The sequence below is a fragment of the Atta colombica genome, unplaced genomic scaffold, assembly GCF_001594045.1.
Source record: "Atta colombica isolate Treedump-2 unplaced genomic scaffold, Acol1.0 scaffold6, whole genome shotgun sequence".
In the NCBI taxonomy this organism is placed as follows: Eukaryota; Metazoa; Arthropoda; class Insecta; order Hymenoptera; family Formicidae; genus Atta; species Atta colombica.
Window position 1 is genome coordinate 209,901 of NW_017259550.1, and position 10,350 is coordinate 220,250.

The following is a 10,350-nucleotide window of genomic DNA, read 5'->3' on the forward strand; positions in this document are numbered from 1 at the left end:
TACCAAAAGAGACAATACAAGGTCATTTTTCTCCATGACAATGCTCCATCACATAAGGCAAAACCAGTTCGGGACACGGAAGAATTTGGAAGAACTCAGCTGGGAAGTTCTATCCCATGCGGCTTACTCACCAGACTTGGCTCCTTCCGATTACCACTTGTTTGCATCGATGGTCACGCACTTGCTGAGCAGCGCTTTGGTTCGTACGAAGATGTGAAAAAATGACTCGATGAATGGTTCACGGCAAAAGGAGAAGATTTTTACTAGCGTGATATCCACAAATTGCCCGAAAGATGAGGAAAAAAAATGTGTAACTAGCAATGGAGCATACTTTGAATAAATCTCTTTTTATCATTCTTCCGAATTTAAATTATTATAATAATTCCGTGTTTTTTTTTGGGAAAAAAATCATCATTTCATACTTGTATATCTGGTATATAGTTTTATATTCTTGTTTTGTCTGCTCGTTTGTCCGACATGAGAAGCATCATTTTTTATACATGATTTTATACACTTTATTGTTTTTTGCGAGCTGTGGAAGAGGGTTTTTGTAACCTTTGATAAATTTTTGTAATTTATTCATACTATAGAATGAAACTTCGACGTCTTTATTTTTGAATCGACTAAATTTTATTGCAAATTGATATATGTAAATACTGTAAACCATGTTGTGTTACTTTTCAAGTTCTCACAATTAGATTGATTTTCTACGATTATTTTTTTTGTGGATGAGAGTTTTTACGCATTTGTTGATTATACTGAAGATAAGTTGTGCTGGATAGTCATTTTGAATTAGCGTTTTAATTATAATTTTAAATTTTTCTCATGGTGATATTCCTAATAGAAATTTGTGCAGTTTGACTGAGCATCCAGTCAGTCTAGTTACTAATACTATTGATTTCTCTTTATAATATAATACAAAAATACTGCGTAGCAACTGGGCAAAATTAATTAAAGCAGTTTTATTAAGCAATATATGGATCAATTCTTTAAGAGATTTTGTATCAATTCTAAAAAAATAATTGTCCCGTTTTTCGACCACTTAATAATTATGCAGTGTTCATGTTCATATGTAACATATTATAATACGTATATCGTACCGAATATACTTATTTTTATATGTTATATGTAAAATTGTATAATTAAATGTGTGTGAAAGTTGTGAACGCATACAAAAATATAGAGTGAAGAAAAAAAAACTTGAAAAATTAACAGAATAAACAGTTTACAGCGACAGTTTACTGTTGTTACAAAGATTTCAAAAGATGAGATTAGAAGTAGCAAGTATCAAAGATTAGAGGTGACGAATGAGCAGTTACACAGAAATGAAATATATGTGAGTATAGTAAAGAATTTTATAGTATAGTTATTTATATTTATTTTACTTATATTAATATAATATTAATTTTATTGCGTAGAATAATTCAGATTATATGAATGACGTAAATGAAGAAAGGTCACATGAAAATACCTTCAATTCAGAGCCTAATAAAGACGTACATTCTAGTATACAATTTCTGATAGGTTCTCTCTCTCTAATCGTTTTCTCTAGTACTGGGGGTCGTGACACGGATGATTCTCTCCATCGATTTTCCGCCTCTCTTATGGCCCCGCAAAATGATGTTCCAGTGGCTTCTCATGTCTGGTCAGTCTACCGTGTGGGCGATCATCCACGAGATCTTCGTCCCTTCGTTTTTCGTCACAATCAGTCTCCAGACTGTTCTCGTTTCGACGGGATATATGGCCAAAAAATTGAGTGCGCGTTGCAGACAGATGGAAGAATCGATACATCCTATGTGCCATCCACGGGATCCGAAGTATCCGTCTCCAGCATCACATTTCAAAAGCATCCTTCTGCGTTCTGTCGCTCGCAGTATCCATATTTCTGCTTCGTATAAGAAGATGGAAAAGATCAGAGCACTTATGAGTCTCGTCTTTACTTTTTTGGATATTGAGCGGTTCTTCCACATCTTCATCAATCTGCTCACCGCGCACTTCGCCATCCCTGTATGCCTTCTGATCTCCTCTGTATAGTTACCTTAGTTGCTAATGCATGATCTCAGATATATGTACTTGTTTATCAGTTCAATGCCATCTGCTGTATGGAGGTGCTGCGATCGACCACCATTATTTTTATTTTTTATCTGTTTATTTTTAAGCCTAATTTTAAACTTTCCGTCTCGATTCTACGTAGGAGAGCTATCATTTTCCTCTTCTTTGGCAGCATCCAAGAGTGATATCATCAGCATATCTCAAATTTGAGATCTTTTTCCCAGCTATCATTTTCTCCATTCCAATCCTTTAGTGTTTTCCTCATAATATGTTCACCGTAGATGTTAAATAGAATTGGCGATAGGATGCATCCCTGACGTATTCCTTTTTCTATTTTAAAAGATATCGAGTATAGATTATCCAGTCTTATTCTTGCACTATTTGACTTGTATAGGTTTTCGATTAATATAACGGAGATGTTCAGGTGTTCCTATTTCTATCAGAATGTTTCACAAATGCCGCCAGTAGACACAGTCGAAAGTTTTATGATAATCTAAAAAGCAGACTATCATTGGGATCTGGAATTCGCGACTCTTCTGAATCATTTGTCGTAGGTTTAGGAGTTGTTCTTTTGCGCTTTTTCCTTTAATAAAACCGGCCTGTTTCTGCAGTGTTTGCCAATCCAGGAATAGTCTTAAATGCGCCAATATTATTTGGAGTAGAATTACTCGCGTGGCAGATTATGGAGATCGATGCGATAGTTTTCGCATCTCGTTGTCAGTCCTTTTGTTATAGGGACGAAGATTCACACTAGTCCTTAGATCACACTCCGGCATTCCTCACCTTGTTGCAAACTTCAAGCAAAATCCGATTTCCCTTCTCATTCAAATTCTGAAGCACCTTGCTGAAAGTCCCATCATACCTTGAAAACATGTCGGCCACTTTGAAGGAAATGCAAGAGAAAAATGAATAGCTTATTTTCACGACTGTCCAACTTCAAGCTAGAAGAGAAACGCAACGTAATCGAAACTATGCAGAAAGATATGGGAAAATGCAAGGAAATGGCTAACTCGAGCAAGTATTTACATCTGGACAGGTGAAACGTCTCATAACGTAGAAATCGCGGATTCCTCTTGAATTATCGACGATATTAGTGCTATTGTTCTTCGATGCATGAGTACAAGATCATATAATTATTGTCAAGAAGAATGAAAATTCCATTACCCTGCTTCTCAACTCTGCGAAGGTGGGTCGCTGATCTTCAAGTATCTGATTTCAAGTTCCAAGCCTGGAATTCTTCACAAAGTAATGAAGATAATGGAGATGAAAGGACATCACCTAACTTTGGTAGAAAAACTATGTGTACTACTAGTTTCGATGAAATATACATTGCGAACAAAATAGATTTATTGTAGATAGAAAGGAACAAAAAATTTACAGACCGCATACAACGTGTCAAGTTGCATTAGCTCGTGACCTCTTTTCAAAGTGGAAACAACCTATTTACTACGCATTCTCCAAGCCCATGACAAAAGAAACTTTGTTTAATATCATTAAATCGCTTTACGACAAGGACATTATAATAGTGGCCGCAACAAGCGAAATGTAATACCCAAAAACAAAATAAGAAGAAGATACACCTTGACTGAAATCATCCAGAAACAATGTTTTTTTGATCATCCATTCGACAAGTCATTAAAAATATTTATATTCGCTGACGTTCCACTGAAGTTCTAATAAAGTTATTAAGTAAGGAACAATCTATTTGATTCAGATTTCTTGTGTGACGATAAGAGACTCGACAAAGCTATTTTGGAAGAACTACTACTATTAAATAGTAATAACATGAAAATTGCTTTCAATCTAAGCAAAAGTCATTTGGACGTAAAAAACTTCCAAGGCAGCGACTACAACTAGGCACTCAGATATCCTCAATGAGAAATGCAAAAGCACTAGAGTATTGTGATAAGAAGTAAGTTTTTAACGACAATTGGCAATTAATGTCAGACATTTTAAAATTTATTAATAATTGGTTCGACGTGCTCAATTCTGCAAAAAAATTTGAGAGTCACAGCAGTGCGCACGCATATAGAATTGAGCTAGAGAAACAAAATGAAATCGTTGAGCAAACAAATAATTTCATTTTAAAACTGAGGATAAGCAAAAACTTTCATTTATTACCGGAAGGGATATAATAATAGTTATTGGGAGTACAAATAAGTTTCCGCCGTTTTTATCAAAAATTAAGTATTTATTGTGAAAGAACGGTACATAATGTTTTATTCAAAGTAATGGTCATCGCTAGCCACTACTTTTTCCCATCTTTCTAGTAGCATGTGGATACCGCGTCGAAAGAATGCTTCATCTTTTGAGGCTATCCAATCATCGATACAATTTTTGGTATTTATTATTTATTTACATATGATGTGCTGCTCAGACAGGCCATGTGTCATCGATCGGAACAAGGTAGACGGAAGGAGCAATGTCTGGAGAATACGGCAAGTGAGGTAAAACTTCCCATTTGAGTGTTTCTAAGTAGGTTTTGACCGGCGCCGCAACATGTGGTCGAGCATTATCATGCAGGAGAATAATTTTGTCATGCCTGGAGTAGTGGGCGCGTTTTTCCTAGAATGCTCGGCTCAATCTCATCAATTGTGTTCGGTAGAGAGCCCCAGTAATAGTCTCATTCAGTTTGAGCAACTCATAATACACGACAAGCTGATCCCATCAAATACACAACATGAGTTTTTTTCCATGAATATTCGGCTGTCGATGTTGAAGCATGGCCAGATGGTCCCCATGATTTCCTCTTCTTTGGGTTATCGTAGTGGATCCATTTTTCATCACTAGTGACTATACGATGCAAAAAACCCTTTCGCTTATGCCTGGCAAGCAGCATTTCATATGTGAAAAATCGGCGTTCAACGTTTCTCGATTTCAGTTCATATTGAATCCAATTCCCTTGTTTTTGAATCATTCCCAATGATTTCAAATGACATGAAATTGTTTGTTGAGTCACTCCTAATGTAAGTGCAAGTTCTTTTTGCGTTTGGCACGAATCTTCATCCAATAATGCTTCCAATTCCGCGTACACTTTCGGCCTTCCGCTACATTCTTTCTCTTCGATGTCTAATTCACCGTTCTTAAATTTTTGAAATCACTCACGACAACTTCTCTCACTTAAGGCAGCATCACCATATGCTTCTACAAGCAATCTATGAGCCTCAGCTGCAAATTTCTTCAAATGAAAGAAGTAAATCAAAAGTTCCCGCAAATGATGCTTATTCGGCTCAAAACTCGACATTTTCGTACAAAAAAAAATATATGATGCTGATACAAAATCGCTAATATTTCAAGATTATGGTGTTGCCGGATGTTCAATCTTATGATATGTCGTTTTATCATCAAACAATTTTAACTATATAGTTTATTAGTGACGCCGTCTTTGCACGAAAACTTATTTGTACTCCCAATAAATGTAATCCGTTTTGATCGGTTGTAATCAGTTTTAATTGATTTAGTCCGCGCTCGGATTAAAAAATAATCGGTTTCAATTCCGGAAGAATCGTAATCGGTTTTTGTCACTTTCGCGGATTATTTCCAATCCGAATTTATTACGTTCTAATTCATATTGTTATCAATCCAAATAGATCCGACTAATCGGATGAATATGTAATCCAAAATAATTCGCTCAAATCATATATTTTTCTTGTAACTACTCAATCCATTTCAATTATAAGGAATAGTGATTGATTTTAATTTTATGCTAGAAAAGATGATATTAATCTGATTAAATTCGAAGTTCTCCGATTTCGGAAATGAAATTAAATTCGAATCTAAGGATTTTTAATACATAACTAGATAATCAAATTTGCCTCTCACCGGCAAAAATAATCAGATTCAATCAAAACTTCTCCGAATTTGCAGGCGATATTGAAATCTGTTTTAATACAAGAGAATTAACTTTTTTCGTATCCGCGGTAAAACTTATATTCGTCTTCGACTTATACTCGTTTCCACCAAATAAATGTTATGTTCATAATTAAATATTAAATATTTTTATCGCTTTGTAAGAAATATAAATAATTTTGAAATCATTAAAGTTGAAAGTGATCTTTTTGATTGAATTATTTTAGACTAATAGCGTTTCTTTATTTATTGAAACATAAGAATTTAATGTTTCTGTTAGACGTACTTGTAATGATGAAAATAAAATTTTATGAATAAAAATACGTACATTGACAATTTAATGTTTACTGAAAAATCGGAGAAATTCTGATTGAATCGAACTATTTTTGTTAGTCATGACTATATCAGATTTACGTTGCATTAAATCCGATTTAATTTTCCATTAATTGGGAAAATTCCGACTGAATCAGATATTTTTGGCTGATCATGGCAAAATCAGATTCTCATTACATCAAAACCGATTTCATTATCATCCATAAAATCGGAGAAATTCCGATTAAATAGGATTACTTTTGCCGGTTACGAGAAAATCGGATTATTGTTTCATTAAAACGGATTCCAATATCGTTTGCAAAATCGGAGAAATTCCGATTGAATCGAATTACTTTTGTTGATCACAATAAAATTGGATTCAGGTTGCATTAATACGATTTCGTTTTCATTCATGGAAATAGGGGAATTTATGATAGAAACAGATTCATATGATCCAATTATAATCCATATGAAGCGCATTAAATCCGATTTATTTATTTTTAATCGGTTTCAATATCCTATTCTCGGTGCAAGAATCCCGATACAGATTACTTTTGTTTTAATAAGTTTTAATTGGCTATTTTCGGCAAGAAATATATACTACTGCTCAGAAGCTTCAGCATACTTTATATGAATGTACATAAATCACATCAAGGTCAGTTCATTAGGCATTGCTGCATAAATAGTATATTAGGCATTACTGCATAAATAGTGCATTAGGCATTGCTGTCTTAAATAATGTCTTAAGATGCTAATACAGTCAATCCTCGGATTGACTATAACATCTTAAGATTGTACTAAGATAGTCTTGCATGTAAGAATTGATTATTGATGAATATCAACTTGCTTCGTGTCATGAAATTGATATTGAATCTTTCCTTATTTAACACACTTTATTCTATAGAAAGAGAAACAAAGTCTCTTTCTAACCTTCAATTTCTGTCTTAAATTAAATATTGAATAAAAAAATTAAATGAACGATGACAATGTCAATAACTAGTATGGAATAAGTAAAAGAATATTAACGCAGTAAATAATATCATTAATTACCAAATTATTAACATATAATTAAAATTATAATACATAAATAATATTAAAATTATTAATAATAAATTAAATATACATATTAGCACATATATTTTGGTTAAAAATTAACTATAGTTAAAAATTAATTATGCCATGAATAGTAAAAAATTATTCATGAATATATATAAATATAATATATATAAACATGGATAAAAATATAAATATTGGGTCATTTAAAAAGCATCCGCGGTTTTTTGTTCAATTTTTGAATGAAATTTTTCTTAATTGAAAATCAATTTTAATCAAGTATACATTGGCCATTATTATCTATAACTTTTTGCCATTTTTCAGGTAATTTCATAATTCCATCCGTATAGAACCACTTCTGTGGTTTATCGGCGAAAAACTTTTTCAAGTGATTTTCGGCAGCTCTTTTCGGCCAATGTTTTTCCATCAAGAGAGTTCAGAGATCGAAACAAATGGTAGTCAGACGGTGCAAGGTCCGGGCTATACGGTGAATGCATCAAAACTTCCCAAGCTCCCTCAATTTTTGGCGCATCATCAAAGATATGTGTAGTCTGGCGTTGTCATGATGGAAAACAACACCTTTTCTGTTTATCAATTCTGATCGTTTTTCCTTAATCGCTTTCTGTAATCTATCCAGTTGTGAACAATAGAGCTTTGAATTAATCATTAGGCCATGTGGTAACACCTCATGATGGACGACTCCCTTCCAATCCCACCATACACACAGCATCACCTTATTTGCCGTCAATCCAGGCTTTGAAGTCGTTTGTGGTTCGTTTATCCCATGATCTTTTACGAACGATATTCTTGTATTTTACCTATTTTTCATTGCCCGTGATGATTTGCTTCAAAAATGGGTTCGATTTCGTTGCGTTTAGTAGTGTTTTGCTGATGGAAATTCGATCAATCAAATTTCTTTGCGTTAATTCATGTGGCACCCAAACATCGAGTTTCTTTGCGTAGTCAGCCTTTTTCAAATGATTCCAAATTGTCACATGATTCTTAGCATTGGCTATCTTTGCATTGGCTATCTCCTGACAGCTCACATGCTGGTCTTGCTCGACCAGTTGCAAAATTTCATCGATTTTTTTCAGTAACTGGCCGACCAGAGCGAGGTTGATCTTTGACATCAAAATTTCTAGAATTAAATCGAACAAACCACTCCTGCGTCCTGCGTTCACTTACAGCATCCGCGCCGTAAACTTCACAAATTTTTCTGCATGTTTGTGCTGCGTTTTTGCCTTTTTTATAGTAAAAGCATCACATAGCGTATTTCTTCAGAAATTTCACTCATTTTCAAACCAATATAACTTTTGACACGATTGATGAATTACCAAACTTTGTTTACAAAAAATGTAACCTAAAATGTCATCTTTCAGACGCGCGTTCGTTTGACACAATCGGATTAGTGTTGCCCGATATATGACCATCAACACTATCTAGTGACAAAAAACCGCGAATATTTTTAAAATGACCCAATATATATATAATTGTATATAAAATATGTATATAAAATAGCAAAATACAGTGCGACAACTCATTTTAAATGTAGAATAGTTCAATACAATAAATAATTATATGATATGATACATTATGAAATCGATTACGATAATCATTCAATGAAATTTTCGACAATAAAGCAAGAAAAGTGCATAGGAAAATGCAGTAAACACTACAAGAATTTGAAGCTAAATGATCATCTCTTAGAACAATTTCTTCAAAATCTGTAAGATTTAGCATCTGGAAGTTTAATTGAGATTGAGCATCAAAGAATGAAATATTTATTAATATATCAATTATTACAATATTAAAAGTACAAAAAAATATAATATGTACAATGCAATTTATCTATAATTTTTCGTTGAACTGCGCTGGAAATGATTTTTTTCATTTTCTCTTTCTTCACTTTGCATCACTTTTCATAATCGTCTATTTATTTCTCGAACTGTTATATACGTGTAAGTTTTTATTAAATATTGTAGCACTTCGAGGTATTCATTTACATAATGTTTACTGTTCTCCATAAGTTCCGCAACCTTTTTTATCAAAAGCTTTCTTTTGAAAAATAATCATTGTGGAAGTCTACGAAATACCTTTCAATAATTTTGGTCATGTTTAAGTATTAATTTTTTTATCTAGTTTGTACATTGTTCACTTCGGCCTAGCGGCAAACTATCATAGAGATTGCAATTGAGATTGCGTTCTGTTATTCACTACGAGAAAATAAAAAATTTACGTTATAATTTACAAATATTTTACAAAACCTTAAAAATTTTAATTATAGGGAAAAATTTGGTTGGTGATTGAAAACAGAATCCCCTACATTAACTTAACCTCGACATGCTCCAATGTGCTATTGCTACTTTTTCTACTCACTTCAATGAGCGCGTTAGAATAAGTAAATGCTATGGTAGAAGCATGTTAGAACATGCGACGCGAACAAACTTATATTCCTTGAGGTTAAGTTAATGTAGGGGATTCTGTTTTCAATTACTAACCAAATTTTTCCCTATAATTAAAATTTTTAAGGTTTTGTAAAATATTTGTAACGTAGCTTGCCGCTAGATCGAAGTGAACAATGTAGATCAAAAAATTAATAGTACACTAAATAAATTAATCAGATAAAAGGAAGAATCCTTAAGCATCCGTTGTCGATTCCAGAAGAAACATATCTACATCTAATAAGGATCTTAAGCATCTGCAGCGGAATACCTTGCCGCGCTATACCGTAATACCCAGTAACTGTTTGTTACAGTAATATAATATGGTAACAAATAATGTAACACAAGTACTTTTATGTAATACAAGTAACTTTTATAAAACTGTTATATTTTACTGTTATTTTAACTGTTATGGGTGTAATTATGTAATGTTACAGTGTTGTTGTATTTCATATAGTGCAGTATGAAATATTACTGTAATTTAATATTGTTATATCAATATTATATAATTTTTTCTTTATATATTATATAATTCAATTACAAAACATTGCTATTGATGAAACTTCCATTGCAATAGTTTAAAAATAAATAAATAGTTTAAAAATACTTTCAAACCATTATTATATCTATTGGATTAAATTAT

The 10,350-nt window shown here is 32.9% G+C and overlaps 1 pseudogene; it reads right to left on the reverse strand.

The window, feature by feature from the left end:
* Nucleotides 1–7,537: 7,537 nt before the first annotated feature.
* On the reverse strand, nt 7,538–8,560 carry LOC108692114 (annotated as a pseudogene).
* Between the last annotated feature and the right edge of the window lie 1,790 nt (nt 8,561–10,350).